Raw genomic sequence first — 20,211 nt, forward strand, 5'->3', positions numbered from 1 at the left:
TCTCTGGCTTGATTGATGATCGGCGAAGACGATTGATGGTGGCGATATATATTAGAGAGGGTTTTAGAAAATGATTTCAAATCTAATTTTATTTTTTTCCACCATTTGATTAATGAAATGACACTTATACCCCCGTGTTGACATAATGTGATAGTTGTTGACATTTCGTTAATCTTGTGTATTAGTGGCTGAGATTGCATCTCATTTTTCAATTTAGCTAAATAATCTCAACCTAACAGCACCCCATATATATATAGGGGTGCGTTAGAATGATAACCATATTTATGGTGATAACCTAATAACCTATCATTTTATGGGTCAAAAATATCATTTTTACTAAAAATGTTATTTATACACTATAAAATGATATTTTTTCAGCATGCATAAAATGATACTTTTAATCCATAAAATGATATTATGTTTTATAAAATGATATATTTTGTCCATAGAGTGATAGGTTATTAGGTTATGACCATAAATATGGGTTATCATATAATCACATCCCTATATATATATATATATATATATACATATATATATAGGGGAGCACTAGGGCGCATCCTTAGTTAGAGTGCTAATGTACCTCCAATCATGTGCTTCCACGTGTCATGAAAAATGCAATATTGAAAACACTAAAATGCAATATACATCTGTGAAGCTATATATGTATTTCCTTATACAGCATTTTAGTTATAGGCAAATTGCATTTTATATTGTTGAGTTTTGCATTTTAATATTAATTGTCTTCAATGCAAAATATACTATATATAAATGCAATCCGTCTATATATAAAATGCAAATTAAACGGTCTATATCTAAAATGCAAAACTCAACAATAAAAAATGCAATCTACCTATAACTAAAATGCAATTTGCCAAAATCTATCTACCGCTTCTACAAATGTATATTGCATTTTAGTGTTTACAATGTTGCATTTTTCGTGCCACGTGGCAGAACGTGATTGGAGGTACATTAGCACTTTAAATTTAGTTAGCATATTAGTATATCATATGATAGGGGAACACTATGGTGCATCCTTAGTTAGAGTGCTAATGTATCTCCAACCACGTGGCGCGAAAAATGCAATATTGTATACAGAAAAATGCAATATACATTTGTCGAGCTGTAAATACATTTTCATAGATTGCATTTTAATTATAGGAAAACTGCATTTTATATTGTTGAGTTTTGCATGTTAACGTAAATTGTCTACCATGCAAAATAAATTATATATAAATGCAATCCGTCTATATATAAAATGAAAATAAACAACCTATATCTAAAAAGCAAAACTCGACAATAAAAAATACAATCTGCATTTAACAAAAATGCAATATGCCGAAATTCATCTACAGCTTGACAAATGTATATCGCATTTTTCTGTATACAATATTGCATTTTTCGTGCCATGTGGCAGCACATGATTGGATGTACATTAGCACTTTATAATTAGTTAGCATATTAGTATATCCATATATATATATATATGGTCCATAAGTAAAATTCTATCATAAATCAAAGCATATCTCAGCCCTTGGATCTTTAGATTGGATGGTTGTGATCATAACATCCGAGCTACATTATTACACTAAAAGCGTTACATTATTAGACGTGCTACATTATTAGACTGCACAATCTACATAATTAGACTATATATGGTTACATTATTAGCCGAGCTACATTATAAGCCTACACATTCTACATTATTAGATGACACGTGGCATTAATCTAACGGTTACATCACAGGATCCAATGGTTGAGATTTGCTTTGATTTTTGACAGAATTTCACTTATTGATCAAAGCAAATCTCAGTCATTGGATCTTGTAATGTAACCGTTATATTAATGCCACGTGTCATCTAATAATGTAGATTATGTAGTCTAATAATGTAGTTCGGCTAATAATGTAATGCGTTATAGTCAAATAATGTAGATTGTGTATTCTAATAATGTAGCTCGGCTAATAATGTAACGCTTTTAGTGTAATAATGTAGCTCGGATATTATTATCATAGCCATCCAATCTAAGGATCCAAGGGCTGAGATTTGCTTTGATTTTTGACAGGATTCTACTTATGGACCATAGTGTGCCCCCTATATATATATAGGTCCTGTTAGGTTGAGATTTTTTAGCTTAATTGAGAATTGAGATGCATTTTCAGCCACTCATCCACAAAATTTTCAAAATTTTTTTTTTCATCTAAAATAAAATAAAATTATGACAGCTATTGATCAATGTCTTATTTTAATGATAATAAAATGTCAACCATCACGTTACATCATTTTAGGAGTTGTCAATTGGCGGCGCATGCCCATACCATTCTAGACTCAGGCCCATGACTAAAGTAGGCTAGATTGGACTGCATTTTCTTTTTATAAATTTAGACTCAATCTAGCCAAGCTAGGTTGGGCAACCCATAAATTATTTTACTGTTTTATCAATTTTTTTTAAATGTTTTTTTGATGTTTTTTTTATTAAATTGTAGCACTCCAAATTAAAAATTGTTTTATTTCAGAATTAAATCATATATATTCCTATAATTTCCTAATTTTAATTGTATTTCATATATATTTATTAGATGATTTTGAATCACGTTAAATATTACTATCTTGTCCCATAAAAATAGACACTTTTGGGATGACATGGGTTGATGCAAAATTGGTAAAAATATGAGATAAATTGAGAGAGAAAGTGATTGGAGTATTAGTCGAGAATGAACCCCACTTCATTAGAGAAAAAAAGTCACCAAATATAGAAGCGGACAATATATATGAGACAGATGGAACATTAAATATGTATATTCAAATTTATCTTCCTATAACTATTAAAAAAATCAATTGCAAAGAGATTTTGAAAAATATATAAATAATTTGAGTGAATATAATTTAAAAAAGATTAAAATTAAAGTACAAATAATTGAAATAGTAGTAGTAGTATAGAGTTAGTTGTTGCGGGTCATATTTGAGCCTATATTGGATTGGATTATGTTAGTTCGGTACGTACTATCTTAACAAGTATTCATGCTTACCCCATCCCTACTTAATGAGCTTTTTAATGAATAATTAAGCCGCCAACTGTTTGGTTTCCAAGATAAAATAATACCAAGATATAACCTAATATTGAGTTGTGAGATTATTTTAGTCATAGAGGTTAGGTATGAGTAATTATCTCATGATCCATCTACGATTGAGTTGTGGGATTGAATCTCATGAACCAAACACACTACAAATTTAATCTCGGATACAATCTTGCAAACCGAACAGAGCATAACCACAACCAAGATCTATAAACAGCCCTATAAAATGGAAATTATACCATAACCACAACCAAAATCATTTGAGTTTTACTACAAGAACAGAGCTACCTAGGATTTTATTCATAAAAATGAGTTGTGTAAGCATGAAGCTCCCTTTGATTGATTTGAGCAACCCAGGAGAAAATTATTGATTATCAAATATTTTTGTAAAAAAATTATGTATTTTAAATAATTTTTTTACTAAATAGTACGATAAATTAAAAAAATATATTTAGAGAATTAAATCATTTATATTCCTTTAATTTTAATTGTAGTAATGGATGATTTTCGAATAATATAAATTATTTGAGGGAATGTAATTTAAACAAGATTAAACTTAAAGTACAAATTATTAAAATAGTATAGAGTTGGTTATTGTAATTCCGATCTATGTTGACAAGTATTCATGCTTACCCATCCCTACCAAACAAGGACGGAGATAGCCTAGGCAAAGCCGCCGCTTCAGCGGGGGCTTGGCCGGTGCGATCCTCGTAGATTTCGGTTACAATGTTTTTATGCTTTATATTACAGAGATAGAAGCAATTGATGAAAATGATGATGGAGAAAGAGAGGGAATAGGGGAGAGGGGATATGATTATGACCTTGGGAATAGAGTTCCCGTTTATCACCATTTTTTTGTTTTGTGGGTTTAGGAATATAGGATAATTTAAAAATCAACATAGTAACTCAGTTTTTAGCCAACAATAAATTTTGTTTTATTTAAGCACCAATTTTTTTATTAGTTAAATTAAATCCAATGTATTTACATGGATATATTTTAAACCCAAAAGTATAATTTATGAGTAAAGATAAATTAACAAAAATTGTATATACAAAATATCCTTCAAATTGAAATTTGGATAAGACTAATTTAATTGATTTGGAAGCATCATTAATTAAATATATCTATGACTAATTTAACTCTATTCTTATTAATTTATATTGTTTAAAAAATATGTATTAATTGAATTTATTATTAAAAATATTCACCTTAATAAGTATTTTAATAAATAAGTATTTGTTCATTTTATTTAAACTATCACAATGATGTGAAGATAAATATATTGTTCCTTTTTCTACAAAGTAAAAATTAAGCTAAATACTCTTTTATTTGTAAATTCTATTTAATTATTTCATATATATTTTTAAAAACATTGGTATTTTTCTATTAATTTCAACTTTTATATTCGGCAAGTATTTACATATTAGTTGATCTTTCAAAGGGGAATAAATTATTTGTTTACAAAATAAAAAAAAAACGTGTCAGTTAACTTCTTTAATATATATACGGTCGGACAATAGTTCGCATTTCCTTTCCTATCGTGTCGTAGTTTTTCTGCGCTTGGTTCAACGTCTTCGAGGCGTAGAAGATCACATAACACTTCCCTTCTATCCTCTGGCCCAACACTGCGCCGACTCTGAAATCACCCGCGTCGCACATTACCTCAAAAGGGTAATTCCAATCTGGCGCTCTTATGATAGGAGCCGAGACGAGACGGTCCTTCAAGAGTTGGAAAGCCTGCTTGCACTTCTCATCAAAGATGAACTCGACATCATTTTTGAGGAGATGAGTTAGTGGCTGTGCGATCTTGGCAAAGTCCTTTATGAACCTTGCTGCGGAAGCGCTCCTCCTCCGGCGGCATTCCGGAGGGGCATCTGCCGGTGTATGTCGGCAACGAGATGGAGCGATTGGTGGTGAGCGCGGAGCCTGACGTCAATATTTATCTTCCAATTTTCAGGTTAGCATTCCCCGATTTTACCGATTCATTCATGAACTCCGTCGATCTCCAGCCGAAATTGATTTTAGATGTGGATGGTGGCGGTGACTGAGACACCGCGGCAGCGGATGGAAGGGATGGAGATTTGAGAGATGCGTTTGATGTGTTATTTTTTAGTTATTGACATTTTAATACGAGTTGTTGACATTTGATATTCTCGCTATTGATATGTGAATTACAAGTGTTATTTTTTAGTTGTTGACATTTTAATACGAGCTGTTGACATTTGATATTCTCGCTATTGATATGTGAATTATAAGTGTTTTTTTAGTTGTTGACATTTTAATACGAGCTGTTGACATTTGATATTCTCGGTATTGATATGTGAATTATAAATGTTATTTTTTAGTTGTTGACATTTTAATACGAGTTGTTGACATTTGATATTCTCGGTATTGATATGTGAATTATAAGTGTTATTTTTTAGTTGTTGACATTTTAATACGAGTTGTTGACATTTGATATTCTCGATATTGAAATGCGAATTATAAGTGTTATTTTTAGTTGTTGACATTTTAATACGAGGTGTTGACATTGATATTCTCGATATTGATATGTGAATTATAAGTGTTATTTTTTAGTTATTGACATTTTAATACGAGTTGTTGACATTTGGTATTCTGGATATTGATATGCATTGATTTTGTTTCTCTGAATGGATGTGGTGACATGATATACTATCCTCTGTTTTTCTCCATTGAAGGCCTTCAAGAGAGCTGCAGAATCACTGGAGAAGCTAATGGATGCCACGAGGGAAGAGCTGTCGGACACCATGGCTGCCGTTCGATTATCTGGGATGGAGATCAGCGACTTGACAATGAGCTCAGTGACAATGGTTCCGATTCGGAACTCTTCTGCTTCAGATCTCGCAAGCTCGTGGAGGTGACGAAATCGTCCAAGGAACTGAGGCCTAGTGTGCCGGCGGTGTTGGAGGTGGAGGTGGATACGAGCGGTGGACCTAGGATACAGAATGCGTCGATGGAGCTGTACAGGAGAAAGGAGGAATCCGCGAAAATCAATATCACAAGTTGTTGACATTTTGCTATAAGTTGTTGACATTTGATAGGTTGGCTATTGACATGTGTTGTATGATCATGATGCCAGAACTTGTGTCAAATAAAAAAATTAAGATAAAATATTGTTATTTTTTAATTACAAGAATTGTTTTTGAGTTGTTGACACTATATACAAGTTGTTGACAAACTGTTGACATTTTACTACAAGTTGTTTACATTTGATATGCAGGCTATTGACATGTGTTGTATGATCATAATGCCAGAACTTGTGTCAAATAAAAAAAATTAAGATAAAATTGTTGTTATTTTTTAATTACAAGAATTGTTTTTAAGTTGTTGACACTATATACAAGTTGTTGACAAGCTGTTGACATTTTGCTATAAGTTGTTGACATTTGGTATGCAGGCTATTGACATGTGTTGTATGATCATAATGCCAGAACTTGTGTCAAATAAAAAAATTAAGATAAAATAGTTGTTATTTTTTAATTACAAGAATTGTTTTTGAGTTGTTGACACTATATACAAGTTGTTGACAAGCTGTAGACATTTTGCTATAAGTTGTTGACATTTGATATGCAGGCTATTGACATGTGTAGTATGATCATGATGCAAGAAATTGGGTCAAATAAGAAAATTAAGATAAAATAGTTGTTATTTTTTAATTACAAGAATTGTTTTTGAGTTGTTGACGCTATATACAAGTTGTTGATAAGCTGTTGACATTTGATATACAAGCTGTTGATATTTTCATATAATGTATTGCATGATCATGATACAAGAACTTGTTTCAAATAAAAAAATTAAGAGAAAATAGTTGTTCTTTTTTAATTATAAGAATTGTTTTTGCATTGTTGACATTTCAATACAAGTTGTTGAACTGATTGACATTTCATATATATTACATACTGCTAAGTTCAAAAGTCAGAAACCACAATAGTTGTCCATGGTTTGTGTGGGTAGTCCAGGTTTTAGGAAGAAGCCTTCACCAACCCAAAGTTCGATGAGTTTAGAGGCATGTATCTCACAATCTTCCTGGAATGCACCCAGGTAAAGGAAACAACCTTGAAGTCTAGTGGGCAGGCAAGTAAAGGTAGCTCTATAGCCAAGATCTCCAAGTAGGAACCTTCCCCCATTGCAGCAGCATCAGTAGTATCTTTTCTGTCTCCTGAATGAGAAGACCACCAACCACAACCAGTGACAGAGGAAGACCTTTACATTTCTCGGCGATCGATCTTCCAATTTCCTTCAAGTGAGGAGGGCAGGGCAATGTAACATCATCATTATCATTTTTCAGCATATCACCGAAGGTAAGATAACAGAGCAACTGCCAGCTGTGCTCCAGCCCGAGCGGCTGCATCTCATGAAGTAAACTAGATTTTTCAGAAATTTTATCAGTGACCTCCCGAAGCCTAGTGGTGAGAAGAATCCGACTGTCGTTCTCCTTATCTGGCAAAGCGTGCGCGATCCACGATTAGAAACTTGAGATTGTAAAGCTCTTGATGCAGGCGCTGGAGCAACGTCTGCTCATCGCCCTGAGTGGCATAGTGGCTTGCTTGGTAGTTCTTGCTCTCCATGATTACTAGCAGTTCATGACCTCACCTATAATTTATTTACTACTATTAAATATCAAATGAACTTTGTAAATTTGTTAAATTTAGTCGTGCATCAAAAACATTATTCCGATAATTCATACTAAGAAACATGTTTTTACAAGCAGGACGAAATTAATTGATATCAAAATCATAAAAATAAAAAAATAAAAACACTTAGACGAACTTTCAGTAGCCAACTTCATTTAGAACTTTCATCAAACAGTTGGCAGAAAGATGCAACACTTACATACCGGCACATAATTCGTGACGCTCTTCACACCTCCAGAACCATCGCGGCCAGCGCGATGGAACTCATCCTCAACGTACAAGCTGATCGGCACAGTCTCTTCCTGCAAATCACAACAATTAAACCTTATCCACAAACTCCTTAATATCCCCTTGATTCAATCGAATTAAAATTGAAAACGTAAACACAACCTTGAAATAGTTTCCAACTGGAGAAGCATACACCAAAAATGTGTACTCGGAAGACGGCGCCAGCCCCAAAACCAGCACCTCCCTATCAGCAGAGGCTGAATGTCAATTTGATTATGTCAACAACGATTCTAATAAGTATACACTATGTCAATAACAAGTATATCTTAATTAAAGCAAGCACAATTATCTTATTACTATTATATCAATTGTTAAAGTTTATAATGTCAACAACAATCCAAACAAGCATACACTATGTCAACAGTATACAAGTATATTATCATAACTATGTCAATAGCTATTGTATGAAATGTTCATTTCCATCTCTTTCGATTCTACTATCGCTAATCAACAAAAAAAACAGCAGAAATCGAATTAAATAAAAAACTGCGAGATCTCTGCGGATATTGCGAGATAAAAGCAAAATTCAGCATTGAAATGAGCAGAAATCAGTATTTTTTGATTTTTCCCCAAATGTTCAAGCATTTTGATAAAAACAGCGAAGCGAAGTTGAAAATCAATTCACATCCAACACAATTGATAATACAAAGCCTAATACCTCCAAATCCATACTCGAATCAACAATTAAGCTTCGTGCAGTAGGAGCGGCGAAGCGCGATGAACAACGGCGACGTTAAACCGCGAGAGAGAGAGATGACGTGTCTGGAGGCGTCGTCGTCTCTGGCTTGATTGATGATCGGCGAAGACGATTGATGGTGGCGATATATATTAGAGAGGGTTTTAGAAAATGATTTCAAATCTAATTTTATTTTTTTCCACCATTTGATTAATGAAATGACACTTATACCCCCGTGTTGACATAATGTGATAGTTGTTGACATTTCGTTAATCTTGTGTATTAGTGGCTGAGATTGCATCTCATTTTTCAATTTAGCTAAATAATCTCAACCTAACAGCACCCCATATATATATATAGGGGTGCGTTAGAATGATAACCATATTTATGGTGATAACCTAATAACCTATCATTTTATGGGTCAAAAATATCATTTTTACTAAAAATGATATTTATACACTATAAAATGATATTTTTTCAGCATGCATAAAATGATACTTTTAATCCATAAAATGATATTCTGTTTTATAAAATGATATATTTTGTCCATAGAGTGATAGGTTATTAGGTTATCACCATAAATATGGGTTATCATATGATCACATCCCTATATATATATATATATATATATATATAGGGGAGCACTAGGGCGCATCCTTTGTTAGAGTGCTAATGTACCTCCAATCATGTGCTTCCACGTGTCATGAAAAATGCAATATTAAAAACACTAAAATGCAATATACATCTGTGAAGGTATATATGTATTTCCTTATACATCATTTTAGTTATAGGCAAATTGCATTTTATATTGTTGAGTTTTGCATTTTAATATTAATTGTCTTCAATGCAAAATACACTATATATAAATGCAATCCGTCTATATATAAAATGCAAATTAAACGGTCTATATCTAAAATGCAAAACTCAACAATAAAAAATGCAATCTGCCTATAACTAAAATGCAATTTGCCAAAATCCATCTACCGCTTCTACAAATGTATATTGCATTTTAGTGTTTACAATGTTGCATTTTTCGTGCCACGTGGCAGAACGTGATTGGAGGTACATTAGCACTTTAAATTTAGTTAGCATATTAGTATATCATATGATAGACAATTCCAATTTCGTTCTAAATTTAGTATGCAAACCGACATTGCTCGGATCTTTTCACTCCAATAATGCACATTGGGATCAGCAGACTCAAAGTTTTTTGGATCAAAACTATCATATGGACCTGGTAAGGTGCGAAAATAGTTCATACCAGGCTGTGGGAACTGTGGTACTACTCTTCCTCGTACTGCTCTTCCTCCAACTGCTGTTTCTCCAACCACTGTTTCTTCTACTGATGTTTCTCCAACCGGAATGGATGGTCTTGAAGCAACAAATTGGTCATCATCCGACGAAGCACCATCTGAGTCTGTACTATCCGGGTTGACATCTTCAGAATCATAAGGTGATTGTGGATCAAGAAAGTCGGCTTTATCAGGACCAATCATGGCCTCAACCACATCACAATTGTCACTGTCCCCTAAGTGCACGCCTCCAACATTAAAATCTTGTGTTGCATCGAAACATGGTTCTTGGCCTCTCGTGGACGTACCAACATCAAAATCTTGTGTTGCAGCGAAACATGGTTCTTGGCCTCTCGTAGACGTACCAACATCTTAACTTATGAGATGATGACTATGTTGTTGAGTAATTGCCGAATACTCAACATACAATTCAATTTGACCTCCTGTAGCCATACTCTCACTAAACATTAGTGGCATGCATACTTCTTCTAGTAGAATACCTATAAACGTGACTGAAGATCCATAGAATATATGACGTTTCCATACTATTTGAACTTTGTTTTCAAATATGCTTATCCCCATCCTTTCACAAATTGTTTCCACAAACTTATCGTAGGAAATACTTTCATCCAACATAATAAATCCTTTTGCAAAAGGAGGATCATATGAAAAAACTGGTACGGGAATTATCTTTCCACCCCAATATAAATTGACACACCACGTCATACTATCTGCATTAATGTAAAACATAAATATTGGTAAAAAATATTTCTATTAAGTACAGTACAATATATACTATCATAACAATCTATCAAATATTGGTAAAAAATTAGATATACTACAATATTTAATACCATAACAATTGGTCAAAATATTTCTATTAATTACACTACAATATATAATACCATAACAATCCATCAAATAATTATATAAATTACACTACAATTATATTACTATCATAAAAAACCATCAAATATTGGTAGATTAATGTTTGGAAGAATGAGTCAAAAATTAGATATACTAACCGATTAGGAGGACTAATGTTTGGAAGAATGAGCCACAAATCGAAATCTACACGCTTAAATCCACCACCGGGTCGACCCAAGCAAGGGTTTACTTAAGGTTTTTCCGCCTTGGGAAGGGTTTTCGCGTTTTGGGGAGGGAAAGTGTTTAGGGTTCGCGATTTTGGGGGAGATCTGGGGGAAATATGGTTCAACAGAAACTCGCCGACCAGGTTGGCGTGTTTATGTTAAACACGCCCATTCTATTGGCGTTTTTTAACTTAAACACGCCAATTCCATTGGCGTGTATGTATATAAAACACGCCATCTTTGTTGGCGTTTTACCATGCCTGTATTTGGAGAAAATACGAGTAAAGTATGACGACATTGTAAAACGCCAACTATGTTGGCGTCTTTACTAATAGACACACCAATTTCATTGGCGTTTTTCCCATATATGGAATAGATAACAAAATGAGTACATTTTCGTTATTTTAAAGGCCAAGTAGCCTAGAAACCCGATTTTCTCCTCTTTTACCGGGTTAGTCGATTTGCAATTCATTTTCTGTCTACTTTCTTCTTTCTAGGATCAGCTTTTGATTTGAGCTCTACTTATGTTATGCTAACTTTTACTTTTGTTGTTATTATTATTATTTGTAAGGTGGACACAATGGCCAATGACCCCGGTTGAGGGTTGTCCCATGGTGTTTCAAACGATATGCAGTCTTCCGCCCGGTTGTCACCAGGTTGGTTGTTCATGACTTGGAGCTTGCTAGGGTGAAGAATTGCCCCAAGTGTCAATCAAGAAGGCAAATTTATTTCCGAATTTGACTGGAAATAGCCATATTATTGTTAAATGACTGTTAATAATTAGCTAATTTGGTGTTTCCCATGAATATGGTATCTGTGTTATGACATGTGCGTTTGGTTATGTTACTATTTTGATATATTCTGTGGCAAAAATTACTCAATTACGTAGTCGAATTGTTTACCTCTACTGATTCATAGCTAGGATAAAATTTTCCATCAGTCTTTTTGTATCCAATTTTCATATATTTAGCTTGTGGAGTTATGTACCGTTTAAATTCAAATACTGCTTCTCTTTCTGTAGTATAAATTTGTGGTTGATGGTGAATGGAGACATGATGAGCACCAGCCTTCTGTCAATAGTAACATTGGAACAGTGAACACTATCCTCTTGTCTACAGAAGCTGATTACCTTACTCCAATGCTGCACCGGCAAGCGCCTCCCTCTGGTCATGGTTCAAGCATGGATGTTGATAGTGAGAGCTTCCAACGCGTGGTATGGCATTCCTGTGCTCATCTTTACTTCACCTGCCATACCCATAATTTTAACACTGCACTTATTAAAGAAGTTAATTTAATGATATTTTCTTTTCAATCACAGTGGATGTAATATATCTTATTGTTCATCATTATTACAGGTTCGGCTGTCAGATAGTACGCCTCCTGAGCCCTTCCCTACAGTGACACAGGCTGACATAGATGTTTCTCGTCATCGTATAGCTGTATTCTTGTCAGCTCACAAGGCATATGAGTTGCTCCCTGAATCTGGGAAGGCCTGGATGATCTGTCCCAACATTGTCTCTCTCGCTCTTCCTTTTTTGTCTCTTTGATTTATTTACTCAGTCTATTTTTCAGGTTATTGCTTTGGATGTTGAACTCCCTGTAAAGCAAGCATTTCATATATTGCATGAACAGGTACCTTTATTTGTTAAGTGCCTGTTCTTTAATGTTAAAGTTATTGCCTACCAGACCAGGGCGCTATGACTAACATGCCTCTGGCAAGATGGTGTCTTGGTTGTCTCCGCTGTTTGTTCTTGGTGCTTTGTTGACCAGCTTTCTTCTGGTAAAGTTACAAACTCTTAAGAATGAAAATATTCATTTCAGGGGATCTCTATGGCACCCTTGTGGGACTTTTCAAAGGGGAAATTTGTTGGAGTTCTTAGTGCAATGGATTTTATCTTGATTATGAGAGAGGTAGAGCATTCTGCCATGTTTTATACAGAATAATCTTTCCTGAATATGCTCCTCCCCCCTTTACCATAGCTGTTCTCCTCCTCCTTGACTCCTTGTGCATTTCCACTGTTGTACCCTGATGTTTTGTTGTTATATAATGTCAAATACAGAATCGGCATTTTAAAGTTAGTTTATCCTTCATGCAGAACGCCGTTGATAGATCTTCTGTGAAATAGGGACCATTTTCTCTCATATTTGACTGGCAATGCACTGTGAAATCTCAAAGATCTCAATTGTGATATTTTCTATATGTGCTAGCAGCTTGGCAGGCATGGGTCAAATTTGACGGAGGAAGAGCTCGAGACGCATACAATATCTGCTTGGAAAGAAGCAAAGTTTTATCTAAATAATCAAATTAATGGCCAAGGAGCAATAGTTCCAAGACAGCTTGTACAAGTAAGTGTTCATATTGATGCGCTAAATGCCAGGGTGAATATTGTGTACATTGGGCCGATCATTTTAATTTTCTATGCACAGGATGGATAGATAGATAGATGATCTTTTATACAGATATCCTTTTGCATATTTGATACTGCTGATCAAACAATAAGTATAATACCTGCCCATTACACCCTTATTTTGTTGATGTTTTCCACCATATTATATAACCCTGGTTAGACCTTTTTGTTTGTTCTTGTTTTGGTACGATCTTATTTATTTCTTATCGTCATTGATTTCCTTATATGTTAGATAGTTCCTCAAAAGCTTTATATTGTTGACTTGTAAACAAAAATATGTTCTCTTATACGCTGGAATTAACATATAGGATGTGTTCTTTTATGTTAACTTAATAAAGTTTTCCAGGCTGGGCCTGATGACTCCTTAAATGAAGTTGCTCTGAAGATTTTGCAAAGTGGTGTAGCAACAGTTCCCATCATTCATTCTCCTTCAGCAGATTCCCCGAACAAAAATCTATTACACCTTGCTTCACTTTCCGGGATACTAAAATGTCAGTATTGTGGACCAGTTACTGACACTTTCAGTGTGTTTGAACTATGTTCTGGACTATATTTAGCTCCTTGTGGGTAGTAGTAATTAAACATGTTGCTTTGCAGGTATATGCCGGTTTTTCAGGCATTCGCCTGGTTCATTGCCAGTACTTCAATTGCCAATTTGTTCAATTCCTTTGGGCACTTGGGTTCCTAAGACTGGAGAGCCAAATCGCAGGCCATTGGCAATGTTAAGACCCAGTGCCTCTCTTGGTGCTGCATTAAATTTCTTAATTCAAGGTATCTAGATACATACTAGGAATGGGAGACTTTGGAGTAGTCACATTTCTGTTTCATCTTTGTCTCTATGCAGTATACTTTTTGTAGCGACACAGCGACCCATTTATTCACTAAATTGTCTTTTACTTTCTTGGATGTAGCTTAAAGTTACTGAGTTGTTCCATATGACGGTTTTATTTTATAGTATTATTTTGGTATAGCATGAATTTTTAAAAATTGACTGACCTTGTAGTTCAATAATTTCAACTTGGAGGCATTACTTATTTTATATGGTTCTGCAGAAATCAGTTCCACGAGAAAAGGAAACTAATTCAAACACATTTATGAATTTGATGAAATGTTGGGGTCTGAATAGATGGTCCCTAGTTTTTTCAAACTTATGTTATATTCTGCATATACATGATTTCAGACTCATTCCTTTGCAGCACAAGTTAGTTCAATCCCTATCGTTGATGATAATGACTCTTTATTGGATGTATATTCTCGAAGGTTAGTACTGCGAATACTGCTTGTCTAATCACAGGTGAATCTATTTCCCCACTTGGAATTATATTAATTAATCCTCATTTTTGCAGTGACATAACTAGTTTGGCCAGAGACAAAATCTACACACATTAATCTCGAAGAAACTACTATTCATCAGGTAAACACATCTATCTAATTCGCTTTCATGCTATAATCGCTATATCTGTGAATATTAGTTGCACGGTGTCAGTGTGATAGTCCCAGTGCCACGCCACAGTAGAAATTGCAGTTTTTATGTTAGTTTGAAATCTCATTCTATGCAATGATACATACTCATAACTTATAGAGTATATCGCTTCTTCTTAATTCCTTATTTTCTTCATCTCCGCATTGCAGGCATTGCAGTACAGAGATGACCCATTTTCAGTATACGGCTCCTCCAACATTCAAAGATGTTTTATGTGTTTACGTACAGATCCTCTCCATAAAGTCTTGGAGAGGTTATCCCAGCCAGGTTATAGATTCGTTCTAGTTTGTTTGAAGATGTTTTCCTGCACACGATCATTTTCCATTCCCTTTGACACTACTTATATATACACACTGATACACACACACACACATGTTAACGTTTCCTCCGATTCCCATTTTGCATGCTTTTCTTCTCTGGAGTGAGGCGTCTGGTTGTGGTTGAAGCTGGAAGTAAGCATGTTGAAGGCATTGTTTCGTTGGGAGACGCATTCAGATTTCTCATGGGCCATTAAGCAAATTCAACAGTGTATACAATCGATAGTTCCTCTCTCATTCTTAGCCTGATTTTAAGTTAATAGGCTGAAAATATGAGAAATGTAAGTGAATGTAGTTGTTGTTGCTCCATGTCTCTAGCATCTCAATTTTTTTAGAAATAGGCAAAAAAGTTGTGCTATTGAAATTGGAGAAAATAAGAAAAATGAAATAGGAGGATGGATGTTTTTTCTTTAGTTTTATTTATGTATAATTCTTGTCATTGTTTGGCCTCTTATCTCCTCACCTTTTTTTTATCTGCTATTGAAAGGAAAATTGAAGAAAATTTTTAGCACTCCTATATTTAAGTCCGATGAATTCTGGTGTCTGTTTGTCTTATTCAATTGTTCATAGAAGAATTTTTAAGTTAAATTAACTCGACAATTTACATAATAGTATTCGGAAAAAATGCAATTAATTTGAATTTAGTGACCAAACATTCTATCACCCAATGTTTTAGAATGCATGTGATGATGTGTAGCTCTTGTTAAGGTTCAATTACTTTCTGAAAGTCGCAAAGTTTTAGCTATTATTACTAAAAGATTATTCCCTCCGTTCACGAAAAATCAAGCACATTTAAAAAATGTAAGTTTTTAACAGTTTCTCTCTTACCAATAATATGGATCTCACATTCCATTAAGACTACTTCTCTCTTACTAATAATATGGATCTCACATTCCACTAACACGAGTCTCTTATATATTACTGTTGTTACATAATACTCCTAATTGAGTTGGATGCATTTTTGTATAGGTACATCCACCATTACACATGCTTTTGTTCGATGATCTCATTCACGTTAGTATGAGATCAGCAGAATTGGTGCCTTGCCCGACCCACATGAGTCAATATATAGCAGAAGAAAAAAATTTATGCTCCAGGTCCAGTATATGAAATTAAGAAAGAAACTTGATTACAAAAACTCAAAAATAATACTCCCACATTTTTCCTTTTTAGTTCTGAAAAAAATTGTCTCTCATAAATATAAATATACTATTTTCTCTCTCCACTTAAACACATAAAATAGCATCTATCGTGCCATAACCCAAGTGTGCCATTTGAACTATTGATTTACGTAATTGGAAGTAACCAATTAGGTGTTGGAATCTTGTATTTAAGATGTCCGGTCAACGAAGTTTGACGAATAATAAATGTGACGAGACATTTAATTCTGCAAAATTAAATGGTATAGCGTCGATCTACGTTCCGCGTAGATGACCGTGGTATATTCACTTTCTCAAATCCGATTCCGGGTGAGTGAGAAATAGTGGATTAAAGTTGTCACATTGTAGCTTTTGATAAAGCTATGTGTTGAAAGTGTAGGGAGTAATTGACTAAGTTAATTATCCCACATTGGAGATGAGACACTTCTTTAAGTGTGTATTTATGAAGTGTATTTACTACACTTATAAATTATAGTGGACTAAGATGGGTGAAAGAGCGCGCGTGAGCCGAGCCGCACCCGTGCCCTTGCCCTTGGACTTGGATCTTGGCAATTGGTCTTTGGGTGGTCTTTGGCTTGGTCTAGGGGCTGGTCGCTGGATCCAGACATAATGTTTTGGACCACCTCCGCCTGGAGCAGCAGCTTGATCAACAGCATGACTGCGCCTTGATCAACTTGCTTTAAGTCAGTCCACTTGTGACGGTTGAACAAGGGCGTGTACAACGTCTAGATTCAACGTCGATCTCTCCAGCTTTCAAATTCGTAACGGCCTGCGGTTACAGCCCCGCCATGATGAGCCATGATGACAGTCATCAAGACTGTGTTGACCCCCGCAGTGGAACTAGGACTATAAATAGGCTAGTCATTCCTTGCATATTATATCATCGAATACTAAGGATCATACCTGATCAGGATCATTAGCATACACACAAGCATCATTCTCTCTGCATAGTCTTCTTTTCGAAGCTCTGCCCTCGCCTCTATCCAGTTCGCCGGAGCTCTGTTGATTGCGATGCTTTTTCATCAGAGACGCAAGTCGTTTTATCTTTGGGGACGACGCGCCAAACCGAGAGCACTACCGGGGCGTATCTCGTCTTGCGGAAAGAGGGCTTTCCTCGACTCGGCTAAGTTTAATTTCTTGTTTATAGTTTCGATTACATTGTAATTTCAGTTTTTAGTTCTTCCTTCTTTTGGGTTGTATTACGCCCGGTATTGTTTATCTCTTGTAATCACAGAATAACCAACATTAGGTTTACGACGAAACCTAGAAATCGATCACTGATCCAATTTTGAGTACCTCTACAGGATAAACCTCAACAGAAAACTGAAGAGTAACGGCAGCAAGTGATTGAGTTCAGTAGTTCCTCATATAAAATTATTGACTCTAGAGATATAATAATATGGAGAAGACAAAATTGTTTCAAGCACCGACAGATTTGTTGTCAATTTTATATGATCAAAAAAAATAAATTCTGAAAAACCTTTTATTTATTTGCTATTTTTCTACCAACTTTGGGGACTCCCTTGTAGCGCAATCTTAGTCATAACGCACGCTTAGTCATAATAGGTAGATTTTTGTTTGAAGAAGACTATTTTATTTGACTTTATGGCTTTACCACCCTTTATCTTTGTTCAAATTGAATTGACAGGGCTGTGTTACTATTGCCATATTTCAATTCCATAAAATTGGGATAGAGATTAGCATAAATAAGCGGGGAATCAGATGAACCAGAAGCGTGGGGAACAAAAAAATATAGGAGGCATTATTTGTTTTGTCTTCCTAGTACACAAGAAGATTATAGGATGGAGGGAGTACTACTTTTCAGTTTACAAGTAATGCAACATATTGTTTCTTAAATGGCTCAGAGTCCCTCAAAGAGCTATCAGGATACATCATCGTTCATGTGCCTCAACTCTAGAACAACAGCTTCCTACCTACACGTAAATTTTGACACGCAGTTAGAATAACAGGCGATGCCATGGAGAGGACGCTGATTTTTTCAAAAAATCTAACCAATGTTAAAGCCTAGAGTAGAATTTGATTACAATAGTAGTATGATGTACTATATTGAAAGGTGGTTTCAAACAAATGCTATTTGGAAATTGGAAGATATCAACCTTGTCACCAGGGAAAAGTTTTATGTACTGATTAAGTTTAATATACCAAGAGAACTGCTTCAAATCAACATTATAAACATTATTATCAGAGCAAAAGATTGAACTTGTCAAAAGAAGACGTATACCTTCTGATGACACAAGTTAATCCAACGTGATACAAATATTCGACAAACTCTCTTTTTGCAAACCAAGGATAATCAATGCACCATCTCTCAGACGAGGATTTGACATGATACAATAAAAGAATGTTGAGATTTGGCCTATTCAACTAACATAACCTTTGAATTATCGATTGAAGCAATAGACACATCACTTTGCACGTTATCAAGATATTTTTGTTACGTCTGCTCCTGACTTTAGTTAGTAAGTTGACATGATTAACGACAGGAAGCTGTGCTGGCTCACTTGCTTCTTTTTGTGTATCAGCACTGGAAGAATTCTCTGAATTTCTTAGTAAATGTTGACTAGATTTCTTACTTGTATCCATTCATTTCTTCCTAGTAGAGGCATTTCTTTTGGGAATAGAGAATAAAGTACTAGGAAAAAGATTAAGTAAACTAAAGTAAGAAAAAAATGAAATGTGCTACTTTTACCAAAAAAAAGATTTGACTCGGCAACCCAAAAAGGAATACAACTTAGCTACAAAGGGATGAGGGAGAGGGAAAAAGAGTCAAACTATTAAGATCGGTAAAAAATTTAAAAAACACCCATGGTTTCAGAGTTTGATTGGAAATAACACAAGTTTCAGCTCTTTAGAACAATATAAGAGGTAAGAAATTTTGAAGATCGGATTTCTAGAACACTATCATCAATATTCAGCTATTATTTATTCAGAAGAGGAAAAAGTGAGTGTTAGATAAGTTACCATCTTCATCTCCTGACAAATCAGCCAGTGTTTGTGCTGGAGCATCATCTAAACAGGAATAACTATCCCTTAAGATAAAGACCAAATAATGAGATCTCTAACCTCTTGAAAACCACAAGGCAACATGTCCATAATTAACACACCGTTTGGTTTGGTCTGTGCATTGATCAACCAGTACACAAGATTCTCTTATATTACACACCCCCCAAAAAAAAGAACTAAACTTGTTAATAAACTGGTTCTAAACTATACGTATATATTTGTTCCAACAACATCCAAGCCTTATTTGCAAAAATTTGGAAAGGGGCAAATACTCCATGGCCACATTTGCAGAGTGAGTGATAATTCAGAGATGAACGATACTTGTGTACTGGTAACCTCTTCATGAAAGTTGTTTCTCAGTGCTCCAAACTCCTTTTCCACTACATTCTTCCAAGAGACGCTCACTATTATTGCATGTATATGATTCTGAAACATAGATCATGCAACAGTTTTTTTTTTACCGCGGCGGTGGGAGAGGGCTTGTCCACTATCGTGGACACTCTAATAAGATAGCAAGAAACTTATTACTCCCTCCTCCGTCCCACAAGAATATACATTCTTTCCTTTTTAGTCTGTCCCACAAGAATATGCACTTTTTAAATTTGGAAACTCTTTTCTCTCTGATGAGTTTTCACAAACATTTATCTTAACAAAAAACTGCTCACCACTTCCCAATAGCAAATTTGACAGCCCTATTTTGTTTGTAGATGTTCAGCTAGCTAATAGAATTAAAATAGTCT

The 20,211-nt window shown here is 34.8% G+C and overlaps 1 long non-coding RNA gene and 1 pseudogene across 1 annotated transcript; one reads left to right on the forward strand and one right to left on the reverse strand.

Moving 5' to 3' along the window:
- Positions 1-7,565: 7,565 nt before the first annotated feature.
- On the reverse strand, positions 7,566-8,206 carry LOC121766504. Its single transcript, XR_006043012.1, has 3 exons — positions 8,123-8,206; positions 7,936-8,034; positions 7,566-7,691 (listed from the first exon to the last, which is right to left on the reverse strand). It is a non-coding gene; the product is annotated as an uncharacterized LOC121766504 (long non-coding RNA).
- Positions 8,207-11,367: 3,161 nt separating this feature from the next.
- Positions 11,368-15,484, forward strand: LOC121767033 (annotated as a pseudogene).
- Positions 15,485-20,211: the final 4,727 nt, after the last annotated feature.

This window comes from Salvia splendens, chromosome 15 (assembly GCF_004379255.2).
Source record: "Salvia splendens isolate huo1 chromosome 15, SspV2, whole genome shotgun sequence".
Classification (NCBI taxonomy): Eukaryota; Viridiplantae; Streptophyta; class Magnoliopsida; order Lamiales; family Lamiaceae; genus Salvia; species Salvia splendens.